The sequence below is a fragment of the Tursiops truncatus genome, chromosome X, assembly GCF_011762595.2.
Source record: "Tursiops truncatus isolate mTurTru1 chromosome X, mTurTru1.mat.Y, whole genome shotgun sequence".
In the NCBI taxonomy this organism is placed as follows: domain Eukaryota; kingdom Metazoa; phylum Chordata; class Mammalia; order Artiodactyla; family Delphinidae; genus Tursiops; species Tursiops truncatus.
Window position 1 is genome coordinate 9,072,461 of NC_047055.1, and position 14,299 is coordinate 9,086,759.

The following is a 14,299-nucleotide window of genomic DNA, read 5'->3' on the forward strand; positions in this document are numbered from 1 at the left end:
AAACAGATAAACAACAAGGACCTACTGGATAGCACAGGGAACTATAGAGATTGTCTTGTAATAACCTGTAATGAAGTATAATATGCAAAAATACTGAATCACAATGCTGTACACATTAAACTACTATAATATTGTAAATCAATTATACTTCAATTTAAAACAAAATATGCCTTGATTTTACTACTTACTATCCCCATGACTTAGACTCTATACCAGCGTTTGGAAGACTTTTTCTCTAAAGGAAAGTAGATATTTTAGGCTTTGTGGGGAACATAGTTCTTTTTGTCAAATACTTTTCTTTGTTTCATTTTCTCCAACCCTTTAAACATGTCAAAACAATTCTTAGCTCCAGTTGGTACAAATACAGGCCACAGGCAGGTTTACCAACCCCTAACTTAAAGCATATACTCCTTTGCTTCTCTGTGCTCATTATTTCATCTGTAAAATGGAGATACTTGGAGGACTTTCTTTGGAGTGTTGTAGTGAGGATTCAATCATTTATATGCACAAGTTAGGACTAGGACTGACATATGGCATCCAATAAATATTAGTGATGAAGGTTATTGTTATTTCCGTGGTGGTGGTTGTTTTAATGCACCACACATATTCATCCATCAACTTACAAATATATTCAGAGATAAAACACATTGAAAACTGCAACCAAGTACGTTAGAAGCTAATAACAAATTTTCTGGGGTTAAGGTAGATAACAAGTGACACAGAACAGGCTTCACGTGAGAGGAAGCTTGGCACAGAAGAGGAGTGTGAGCTTATGAGTCAGGCAGACCCGGGTTCCAATTCTGCATCTACCACTTTGCAGTTTTTGTGACCTCAGGAAACTTCTTTTGCCTCCTTGTGCCTCACTTTCCTCCTCTATAAAAATGAGATGCTAAAAAGACCTGTCTCATAGGATTGATCTGAGCACTAAGAGAAGATGCATGTCAAGAGACTGGCACATCACAAGAGCTCAATAAATGGCAGTTGCTATCATTTTTCATTTCCTTTTCTTTTATATTAAATCCCTCTGAGACCGTGTCTCCAACATAGCCAGTCAATTACTTAGGGAAAAATAGCCATGGCTTGTTATTTGACTATTTTTTTGACTGCAATGACCAACTCAGTAACTCAGAACAACCAAAGTAGAAAAACAAGAACTGACTGGTTAATTAAGCCTAAAATGTTGATCCAATAGCCATGTGTATACACACAGCTCAATTATGATTTCTTTCAGTTATCTATTGCCTTTCTTAATATATCTGACAGAAAAATGATTGAATTTTAATTATTCAATTTTAAGGTTTATGCTCAGAGTTTACTAAGCTTCAATTTAGTTCTGTTACTGAGTTGATTGGACACTCCAACCCCAATCAGGCTAATACTAGATTTCACTTTCTTGTCCTAGGTGTCTGCTAATACAGATACTCATTTGAGGCAAATCTTCAGGCTCCTGATAAAAGCCACCCAAATCTGGAACAAGAAGTCAAATCATAATGTGGGTATGATGGACAGCTTAAAGACATGGAGAGAGGGATGCCATTTACAAAGAGACTGAAAGTAGAAATCTATAGTTCTGATTTTCTTTCAAGTATCAAAGTTAAGTTTTAACAGAATATGAACTAACACTGCAAGACTACCTACCTACTACGCACCACAATAGTTGAAAGAACTGAGGCACAGAGAGGCCAAGCAACTTATCCAAAGTTTTTTTAAAAAAAATTTTATAGCTGACTTACAACGTTTTGTTAGTTTCAGGTATACAGCAAAGTGAGTCACTTATGCATACACCTATTTCCACTCCTTTTTAGATTCTACTCCCATATAGGTCATTACAGGGTATTGAGTAGAATTCCCTGTTCTATACAGTAGGTCCTTATTAGTTATCCATTCTATATATAGTAGTGTGTATATGTCAATCCCAGTCTCCCAGTTTATCCCTCCGCCTCCTGCCCTTTACCCCCTGGTAACCACAAGTTTGTTTTCTACATCTGTAACTCCAAAGTCTTATAACTAATAAGCATATGAAGGAAGAGCAAGTCAACTGGCTCTCTTTGTGATGAATTATGACACATCAGGGGGACTTCCCTGGTGGTCCAGTGAGTAAGACTCTGCACTCCCAATGCAGGTGGCCTGGGTTCAATCCCTGGTCGAGGAACTAGATCCTGCATGCATGCTGCAAATAAAAGATCTCACATGCTGCAACGAAGATCCCGCATGCTGCAACCAAGACCTGGCACAGCCTAAATAACTAACTAAATAAATAAATGAAAATTAACTTAAAAAAAAAGACACATCGGGTTTAGTCTCTCAAATCCTCAAAAACTACATAAGCAGTGTCCCATTTATAACTCTCTGGTTTTAGTTCTGCTTAGCCCTCAAGAAGAATAACGAATATTTACCAAATTACTGAGATCAGCTATTTAAGGAGAAAAATGTATCCCCTTATGTTTTGTACGTTCCTGGAAGGCAAGGACCATGTCTCCCTTGCTTACTGCTATATCTCCAGTGTCTAGAGAGATGCTTGGGACATTTTAGATGTTCATATGTTCATTTTAGATGTACATATTTCTTGGATGAATAAGAATTTGAAATCCTAGAAAAAGGAACATGAGTTTTAAACTTCTGACCATGATTCCTTCACAGTGAGACATCAGATATATGAGAGCTCCAGAAGCAAAGCAAGGTCTACTTCACTTGACCTTCAGGGAATAAATTGCTAAAAATCCCAGCTGAGTAATGTTCCATTGTAGGTAGAACTGTTCTGTAGTGAATGTTCTAGTGCTCCAATCGGATCTCCCTCTTTTATTTTTTAAAAATTAAAAAAAAATTTTGACACGCAGGATCTTAGTTCTCTGACCAGGGATTGAACCCGCAACCCCTGCAGTGGAATCGCGGAGTCTTAACCACTGGACTGCCAGGGAAGCCCCCAGATGTCCTTTTAGAACTGACATTCCTCAAACTGCTGGGCGTACTGACTACAGTGTAGCCCTCAATTGTCAGCTCTCAACAGAAACTGCCTCAGCTGAAGAGATCTACCTTGCCCAAGGCCACATCCCCTTCCTGGGGCAGCCCACATCCAGTGAATAATCATAGAAGTGGTATAAAAGCCCAGCTCCTTTGCCTAAGCTAAAAAAACTCTAAGGAGCCATCTCAGCTTCAAAACACCTTATGGTGTTGGCTGCGGCCTTTGTTGAGGCTCTATCACAGACCAATTTCTCCCTCTACCCAATCCTGCTTCCTACCCTTCCTTCCCCTTCAACTGGTGTTGATCCCAAAGACACTCCTTAATAAACATCCTGCATGCTTATCTCTATTTCAGTATCTGCTTCCTGGAGAACCCAAACTATAAGAAATCTCGCCATGTCCTTCTTTTTCAAGGCACACTTTCCTCTTGCAGGCACTCTCTCCCCTGCCACTCCAAGCCCCCCTGCCCAAAACTTAGGATTTACATAAATGTTCCAATCAAGTATGGGTTGTAGTCAACCACACAGGCACAAAATGGAGGAAGGATGCTTCTACTCTTCCCTGTTAGTTCCTAGCATCGTGGAGTTAATAATTTCCTTCCTCAGACCTAAGAAATATTTCTCAAACTCCCCTCTAAGTCAGGAAGAGTGAACACATCCTCCAGAAGGACTGGGGATGTCGCCTTAAATGACCAAGGGAACTCAATATCCTTTTGAGGTCCTAAGTTTTATGCTAGAAGTAATTGTGAATTTGGTATTCAAATATGTAATAGGCTGTGTTTCTCTTAGTTTAAAAGTAATGCCCCCACAAAAATTAAAAGATAAGTAGTTAGTAAAATTAACTCTTCAAGAAGGTGAGCATTGCTCTTCCTGTGGTTTTTCATGCAGTGGGACAACTGAGTTGAAATGAGGCCTACACCAAAACACCTGGTCAACTGGTAGAGACGTACTGTGGGTCTATAGCATGCCCATTCTGACTCATCAGTTTCAGCGCCTTACTAGTTGTTAGGTATTTTGAATATCATCCCCACCTAAAATATATGGCTTTCAAAGCAGCTGGGTTGTATCACATTTTGTCATTTCAATTATTTTTAATTCTCATCCTTTTAGAGTTTTTTCTCTTCCTCTTTTTATACTTCTTCCATCCCTCTTTCTCCCTCACTTCATTCCTCCATTTCCTCATCTCTGGCTTCCCTTTCTATCTGCTTTCCCCATCTTCCTTTCAGTCTTCACTCTCTGTCTACATATCTTTATGACCCTATTTTAGATTAAGTTTGCAGCAGGCAGTTTAGTCAAGCTGATACAGGTCTGATATTCTGCATCTTGATTAACATTCAAGTTTGGAATTATGCGACAGCCTCCAAACATTGGTTTTGGATAATCCCACTTTACCAAATCCAAAAGCCTTGGTCAATTAATCTACACAGTTCTGTTTCATTCTGATACTATGATAATTTGGCCAGATTCCTGTCTAATGGGCTAAAATCCATCAAAACTAAAACACTTGCCATGTTCCGGTTGAGCTCAGAGTGGATTTTACATAAAACATAATTCAAATTTTGAACAGTATGATATAAAATCTGACTGGCTGTCTGCATCAATGATAACTACAACAATATTATCAACAGAAACAACAATAATAATAGCTAAGATTTCTCTAGTGCTACTATATACCTGGCAATGTGCTAAGAGGTTTTCATGTATTAAATCACTTACCCCTCACAGCAACTCAATGAGACAAGTACTTTAATTTTGCTTTTATTCACAGATGTTTAAAATAAAGCTTGGTGAAATTATGTGATTTGCTGAATGTCATACAGCTCTTAAGTGATTAAAACCAAGATTTGAACCCACGCAGCCTGTCAATAGATGCCCCTTCTCTAGAATCCTTTAATTTTGCCTCAGCATCATCATAGGAAACCCACTGTCATGGCCATGTGCCTATTTGAGTTCAATGTTGATAGATTGTGGTGTTCTGTACTCTTGCATAGGGGTGTGTGTGTGTGCATGTGCACATGTGTGCACGTGCATGCAAACATCTATAATACAAAATGATGCATGTAATCACAGAGACCCTCACCTCAAAGAAGACTTCCCCGTTCTTGCCAGGTTGACTCTGTTGTTTGCCCTTGATACTACCATAGTCTCTGTACATTCCTTTAGTGAAGAATTATTTCATTGTATTCAATCATAGTTTATACCATCTATTTTCCCCACAGATCATGACCTCTTTTCAGGAAGTCTACTCTGTTCATCTTGGGAACACCAGCTCTTAGCATCATGCCTGTTCCATGTCAGGCAATGTATAAGTGAAGAAGTAGCAATAAGGGCAAAAAGAAGGGAGCTACTAACTCTTACTAATGATGTTATGGAAAGATTTGCAGTGGAGATGACATTCTAATTAGGAGCACACTGAATATATAAGAGCAGAAAGGACATTACAGGTAAAGGGAATAGACTGTTTCTAGGCCCCAAAGAAAATGTGAAAAACTCTGAGGGATGGAGCAAAAGGTGCAGAGCAGAAGATGCTGTGTAGCATGGAGAGCAGTGTAAAGAAGCCTCAACCAGGCTGGAAGGGCCCACGTTGTGAAGAGTATCATATAATAATATGTTAAGGAAAAGGAATGAACATATTACTGTTATTTGATGGGGAGATATGGAAGGGTTTTAGAGATCTTATATAGAGATTGACAAGGCTTTACTTTAATTTTAAAGAGATTATTCTGGCTGCTATTAGTGGAGAACAGTTAGGGGCTACTGTATTCATTCAGGTGAGAGAAGATGATAGCCTGAACTGAGGGGTCATAGTACAGATGGAGAGAAGTAAATCAATTCACGATTCAAGAGATTCATAAATGATAGATGGATGATTGATAGATGATAGAGAGAGATAGATGATAGATAGATAGGAAAATATGGAATTGATATAATATATATATACACTTTTATAGATGCAGCAATTTTTTTTACCATGATTAAAACATATAGGGCTTCCCTGGTGGCGCAGTGGTCGAGAGTCCGCCTGCCGATGCAGGGGACGCGGGTTCGTGCCCCGGTCCGGGAAGATCCCACATGCCGCGGAGCGGCTGGGCCCGTGAGCCATGGCCGCTGAGCCTGCGCGTCCAGAGCCTGCGCTCCGCAACGGGAGAGGCCACAACAGTGAGAGGCCCACGTACCGCAAAAAAACAAAACAAAACCATATAGATTCAATTATTCATAAAATAAGAGCAATACTATATATGACTACCACATACTTCAAATTCCTCTTTTGACTCTCAGTTGCTCTTAACAGAAATGAAATTTGTTTAAATTGTCTTAGCATTTTTTCTTAATTTTTTTATTGGTGTACAATTGATTTAAAATGTTCTGTTAGTTTCTGCTCTACAGCAAAGTGAGTCAGTTATGCATACACCTATATCCACTCTTTCTTAGATTCTACTCCCATATAGGTCATTACAGGGTATCGAATAGAGCTCCCTGTGCTATACAGTAGGTCCTTATTAGTTATCTATTCTATATATAGTAGTGTGTATATGTCAATCCCAATCTCCTAATTTATCCCTCCCCCCACTTCCCCCCGGTAACCACAAGTTTGTTTTTTACATCTGTGACGCAACTTCTGTTTTATTGACTTAGCATTTTAAATTATGTTTCCTGAACAGAATCATCTACCTTGATCATTTCACTCCCTCAAAAGTTGTCTCTTATAATTCTTCTTGCGCTCTATCATCAAGGTTTGTTTCTCTGTTATAGATTCTTACAATTCAAAGGCATGGTTTGCTAATTCCATATAATATTGAATATATTATTCCCAGCATGCTGTATTACATTAAGCCAATTTGCAATCATAAATACTTGAAAAATTTATAAATACTAAAGTCTTATTCTCTTCCATTTGAAATTGCTCTTTTCTCAGAGGCTTATTTCAGCCTTTTATTCTTCCTTAAACTTACTGTAGCTAGGTTTTTGTTACAAACTTAAATGCATTCAGAGTCTAGGCAGATACGTTAAATGAGCAAAGCAGGCCAGTTATAAGACAATAAGGAGGGGTGAAGCCCACAGTGAAAGGAAAAGTAAGCCTTACTGAATGATACTTAAATAGAGAAAGAGAAAGCTAGAAAAGTAAAACACTGTTCAAGCTGCATCAAAATATATTTGCTGGCAAATTCCTCATTTTTCAGACCATGCTTTAATGATTACATGAGGTACGAATTTTCAGGGCATGGATAGTGCCTGCTATAACCAGAGACTATCCTATCTTGGCAGGAGGGGATTAAGTATAAAAAAGATCCTAGGTATGAAAAATGACAGACCACTGGGGAAGGAAAGAAAGCTGGATGTGAGTGGTGCTGGGGCAAAGTGAGGACCAGAACAGGACTAAAGGGAAGAGTCTGGCTCCAGAGGTGGCCACCAGTATGGTCAGAGCATCCAAATCACAGCATGCAAGGGGGCATGATTAACTCAGTCAGGAGTGATCAGTGTTGATAGATAGTAAGGCCTGATACGATGTGTAGGACATGGCAGTAGGCATTTTGAGGTGTAGTGATGCTGAGAATCAGACCAGCATGCATGCTGAGGGTGGAGGATCATCTGGTTGAGAATTAAGCATGAAGGAAACTAGATCCAACTCTTCAGGGAAGTTGGCTCACATGAGACTAATAGTGCGTCAGGGTTCTGCACAGGTTTCTAGAGTTCAGAGTACAAATTTTCAAAATAAAGAAAGAACACTGTGATATGGGCTGGGCCTAAAGGAAAGAGGACAGGAAATGGCTGTGAAGCCATGGGTATATATGTACCCAAGACATACCTCCAGGCACACGAGGTACCACAATTAAGACAGCAACACTGAGTCTAGGTCCTACCAAACTGTAGAGATGAGATTCCTGACATCCTGTCAGGCTAGTTCACTAGAGACTCAGAGATTTGGTGGGGTTAAACCTACAGGTTGGAAGTATTAGGGCAGCAACCAAGTGGGGCTGGGACTGGGAGAGTTAGAGAATGACAACCCCTCAGCTGCTTTGAGTTTGTTCCTGCTGTTCATCTTGGTGAAAAAGCCATCTTTGTCTTCTAATGCACACAAGAGAAGAGTCTCCCTTCTCTGATTCTATTTTTGTCTGAAATCATCGGACTTATCTTATGAAAGTCTAATATAACCCCCAAGACATATTCCAACTACCTCACATGCTAGCTTGGAAGAGGAAGAAGCTGCTACAGATGACCTGGGCTAAGCTCACAGGGATTAATCCAACTTTAATGCTGGACTCCGAGGAACACAGTGTTCAGTGAATATGGTAAACATGGGTAGTGAGAGCCAGTGATGATATCGACGGAGTTTTTAATATAGCAGGTAGGGCACAAGAACAAGATCCCCCAGTACATATTCTGCATTCAAATAGAAAGCAATGTCTTAGTGCTGAATAGTAGGTTTTGTTTGGTACAGGATCCAAGCTAACATCTGGGAATTGAAGACAGGGTCCAGCTACTAGATGGGGAGAGGGATTGGCAAAGATTAGGTAGAGAACTAGGGCTCCATCCAAGTGGAGAAGGGTTTTGGGCACAGCTCCACAGGGATTAAACAAGCTATAGAAGATCTGCAGTGGATGCCCCGTGTTTATGGTGAGGTGGATGCCCCATGTTTATGGTGAGGTAGATATTTGGGTGCTCAGAACAGCAAGACCAGTTCCAGACTCCATCCTCTGACATGAATAGGGTTTCTAATATTCTGCCCGTTTGGACCAATATTGCAATATCGGCCTATGACCTGGGTGGCATAAAGCCTATAGTTTGATGAAATAGTATCTGTAGCTGTGTAGGGCTGGGGAAGTCAAGGCTTAATGCTTTGGTTTTATGGAAGCAAAAGAGTATTTAGCATAATTATGAAAATTGATTTGCTACCAAATCAGTGTATCCCTAGACCTTACTGTATTGAGAATTAGAGAAAATTGCATAGACCACTGCACTTTACCCTTAACCTTCACTCCCCAAAGAAAGTAATTATAAATTGTAGAAGAAACAATAAAGGAACTGTGTATCACACTATAAATAAATTGAATGGACCTTGGCTCACTGTTATTAAGAATGATTTAATGAAAGCTGCTCTCCAGAAATGGAGCGTTATAATCAACAGAGAGCAGGGATAGAAAAGAAATACTTTGAAATTGGTCACTCGACAGTAAGCGTGTAATGAATGAGATCACAGAGGCCGACTCAGAGAAAGCAGTAAACCAAGCCAAAGTTGGAGACTTACAAGGAAAGGGAAAACATGGAAAGGGTCCCATTGCTCCCATTTCCTCCCAAGCATTAGTTTTCACATCTGCTTAAGTGATAATTATAATAGCTCAGGTCTGTGTTTCTTGAACATTTTGATGATGAAATAAATGAAGCTCAGTAGCTTTCCTACTCTCTGTGGTCAACATTTTGAACAACTGAGTGGAGTTCTGTAAGTAGGGATGCCAGCTTCTAACAAGGCACCTGGATAGTAACCCCTGAATCTATTCTTTCTTTGCACTGCCTAGTAGAAGGTGGTGATCCCTGTCTGACCCAGCTTTCTCCTTTAAATTATTCAAACTTGTCCTTCAACAACGGCACAAAGAGCCACCCTGGGTGCTTGTGTTCTACCTGGGAAATGCCTAAAGGTGTACTCCACAGCTATTTGCCTTTGTACTTCTTTCTCACTGCTTTTTTAATTCTCTTCTCTGCCCTGTTTGGGGTCTAGGCTTCAATTTGCTGTTAATGCAGGACCCTCATAGTGGAGACAATTTGGGATTATTTACCTTGACTTTGACTCTATTGAGTTGGGTACACAATCTCTAGCATTTATTCTTTTGGCTGCACATGCCACTATCATTGCTCACCACCATCCCAGCCTAACCTTGCCCAAGGATGCCCACCCCATCTCTAAGGACTCTACACAGCTTGGCCTCCCCATAGGTTCGCCTAGAAAGGAATAGCCCACCATGTGGCTCTCGAGTACTAGTAGGGTATATTCTATTTCAATGGCTTAACATGGTAAGAGTTTGTCTATCTCCATCTTCAGGTAAGCTTATTTAGCCCCACATGGAAAGCTTAATCGAAAACAGCACATGAGTATTTGACTCTGTTTTGAATATTAATGATGCTCTCCAAAAAAGAGAGATTTTGTTACTTCCATGGTGACTGAGAAGCAATGCCACGCACGCAGTGTTTACTCGCCAGCTGTTAGCATGCGCGGGTGCAGACCGACAGCAGAATCAGCAAACAATTGGCTCAATCTCTGAAACATGTTTTCGTGCCAAGCACATGAAGTTTTAATTATAAGCACTTTGAAATATTCGTTTTTATTGAATTTCCTTATTCCCATGCAGAAACAAGATAAAAAGTTCTTTTGAAATCTGATGACAGAGAACACTTGATACTGACAACACACAGTTGTGTAATGCCTAATTAATCACTCATAGGAAATAAGCATTTTGCCCTGAGATGGTTATTATGCTCAATGCCAAACTATAACAAACCCATATGTGGCCTCTATCATAACTCCACATCTTTATAAAAAGATCTCATCAACATAGGCAAAGATGACTTTTGTTGATATCACAGTATTGTAGGTATCAGCATGCTTGGACATGAAAACTTCAGTTTCCCAGTTGGCCAAGGTCATCCTGTCTCTTCATTCCTGTGCTCACGTGCATCTTGGTATGTCCACATTATTCCCTGAAACTTATGCTCAGTACCCCACTTTCACTTGAATTCTGGCCTCACTGAAGTTCAGACATTTGTTCACTAAACAAAAACCAACTGAGCACTATTATGTGCTATGCTCCATAGTAGGCACATCGCATACTGAGAAAAATGCAACACAGCCTGTGCCATCAAGGATTTCAGTTTAGAGGCCAAGTTAGACATATAAACAAACAAGAGTAACACAAGTTAAAAAGTGACAGCAAATGAACTTATTTACAAAACAGAAACAGACTCACAGATCTCAAAAATCAAACTTGTGGTTACCAAAGGGGAAACGTGGGGGGAAGTGATAAATTAGGAGACTGGGATTAACAGATACACATTACTATATATAAAATAGATAACTACTAAGAAACTACTTTATAGCACAGGGAAGTCTACTCAATAATCTGTAATAACCAATATGGGAAAAGAATCTGAGAAAGAATGGATATATGTATATGTATAAATGAATCACTTTGCTGTACACCTGAAAGTAACACAACATTGTAAATCAACAATACTTTAATATAAAATAAAATTTCTTTAAAAAGTGAGAAGTGCACAAAAAAGTTGAAATAGAATTGGGGTTTTGAAGCACGCTAGGAGAACGCAATGGTTTGGTGGGATCAGCCAGATCTCCCCAACTCTTACACTGGTTCCAATCTAGTCGACCCATCTTTTCTTACTAAGCACTTCCTATAGCCCATATTGTGTGGGGTGGCCCCAGATACTCCTGCTTGTACTTCTGCCAGTGTTCACTGTAGCCACCAGATCTCTCCACCACCAGTGCTGATCACGAGGTTCATGTCAGAGCTCATCCTTGAAGATCTGTAGAGAAAGGACTGACGAACTCTACTACCAAGCTTGACCTTCTTTTTGGGTCAAGCAGTCATTCCTCCATGATTTCTTTTGGTTCTTTCCACAATATAAACATTTAGAAAAATCATTCTCAGTGGGTGAACCTGGGACTACCTACATCAGAATTATTTGGGGCACTTGTTAAAACCTCAGATTCCTGGGCCACACTCCCAGAACTACTAAATCAGAATTTCTTGGGATGGAGTCCAGTCATCCACCAAAGGAATTCAGCTGTATTCTAGAGTTGACCAACAATAGTTCAGTGACCATCTATCCTATCAAATCTTCTCAATGTCATATCCTGACCTTCCTCTCCCTTGATCCAGCCTTCAAATTCTCTTTACACTCATTCATTTTTTTCCTTTCATTTTGTTAATAAGATTGAAAACATCCCTAGGTTCATGGATCTTACATTCATGTGGAATTCTAGTGATGCATGGGGACAAGTTCTTGAAAGTTCTCTTAGCACTTTTGTAGAGATGTAAAATACAAACAGTAAAGTGCACAAATCTTAATGTATAGCTTGATGAATTTTTACATATTTATACACCCATGTAACCAAACAAGATCAAGAGATAAGACATTTCTAGCATGCTACAAGGTTCCCTCATGCCACTTTCCAGTCAATACTATCTCCTTCCTTTTCCTGTTAAGGCAACCACTATTCTGACTTTGATCACCATAGATCACTTTTTGCCTATTTCATTATAATAGACGAGTATTTATTTGTATGGCTATTACACAATATTTCTTCTTTTGTATGAGGCTTTTTTTCTGTACTTTATGTTTGTGAGTTTCATCCACGTAATGTATAGCAACAATTCATTATTTTGTACTGTTGTTCTTCATTGTATGAATGTAACAGTACTTACTTGTGCTACTGTTGACAGACATTTGGATTATTTCCAGTTTGTAGCTATTAAGAATAAATATACCATTATACTACAAAACTACAGTAATCAAGACAGTACGGTACTGGCACAAAAACAGAAATATAGGTTAATGGAACAAGATAGAAAGCCCAGAGATAAACCCATGCACATATGGTCGCCTTATTTTTGATAAAGGAGGCAAAAATATACAATGGAGAAAAGACAGTCTCTTCAATAAGTGGTGCTGGGAAAACTGGACAGCTACATGTAAAAGTATGAGATTAGAACACTCCCCAACACCATACACAAAAATAAACTCAAAATGGATTAAAGACCTAAATGCAAGACCAGACACTGTAAAACTCTTAGAGGAAAACATAGGCAGAATACTCTATGATATAAATCACAGCAAGATCCTTTTGACCCACTTCCTAGCGAAATGGAAATAAAAACAAAAATAAACAAATGAGACCTAATGAAACCTAAAAGCTTTTGCACAGCAAAGGAAACCATAAACAAGATGAAAAGACAACTGTCAGAATGGGAGAAAATATTTGCAAGTGAAACATCTGACAAAGGATTAATCTCCAAAATTTACAAGCAGATCATGTAGCTCAATATCAAAAAAACAAACAACCCAATCCAAAAATGGGCAGAAGACCTAAATAGACATTTCTCCAAAGAAGATATACAGATTGCCAACAAACACATGAAAGGATGCTCAACATCACTAATCATTAGAGAAAGGCAAATCAAAAGTACAATGAGGTATCACCTCACACCGGTTATAATGGGCATCATCAGAAAATCTACAAACAACAAATGCTGGAGAGGGTGTGGAGAAAAGCAAACCCTCTTGCACTGTTGGTGGGAATGTAAATTGATACAGCCACTATGGAGGTTCCTTAAAAAACTACAAATAGAACTACCATATGACCCAGCAATCCCACTACTGGGCATATACCCTGAGAAAACCATAATTCAAAATGACACATGCACCACAATGTTCATTACAGCACTATTTACAATAGCAGGACATGGAAGCAACCTAAATGTCCATCGACAGACAAGCGGATAAAGAAGATGTGGTACATATACCAAATGGAATATTACTCAGCTATTAAAAGGAACAAAATAGTGCCATTTACAGAGACGTGGATGGACATAGAGACTGCCATACAGAGTGAAGTAAGTCAGAAAGAGAAAAACAAATATTGTATAATATCGATTATATGTGGAATCTAGGAAAATGGTATAGATGAACTTATTTGCAAAGCAGAAATAGAGACACAGATGTAGAGAAGAAACGTATGGATACCAAGGCGGGAAGGGAGTTGGGATGAATTGGGAGATCGGGATTGACATGTATACACTGTTATGTATGGAACAGATAACTAGTGAGAACCTGCTGTATAGCATGGGGAACTCTACTTGATGCTCTGCAGTGACCTGGATGGGAGGGATATCGAGAAGGGTGGGGATGTGTGTGTGAGTGTGGCTGATTCACTTCGTTGTGCAGCAGAAACTGCACAGCACTGTGAAGCAACTATACCCCAATTTTTTAAAAAGTGTGAAAGACAATAAAAAAAAGAAATATACCATTGATATGCTTGTACATGTCCTTTTGGGGACTATGCAGTCATTTTCTTAGGCATATACTCAGAATAAGATCACTGGGCCATACAGTAGATGTATGTTTATTGCCAGTCTATTCAATCTATTTTCTAAAGTGGCTCTATGATTTTGCATTTCCACCAATAATATATGAGATTTCCATTTATTCAGTATTCTCACCCATTTTTTTTGTTAGTCATTTTCATTTTAGCCATTCTAATGGGTATAGAGCAGTATCTCATTGTGATTTTAACTTGCATTTTTCTAATGAGCAACAATGTTGAGCATATT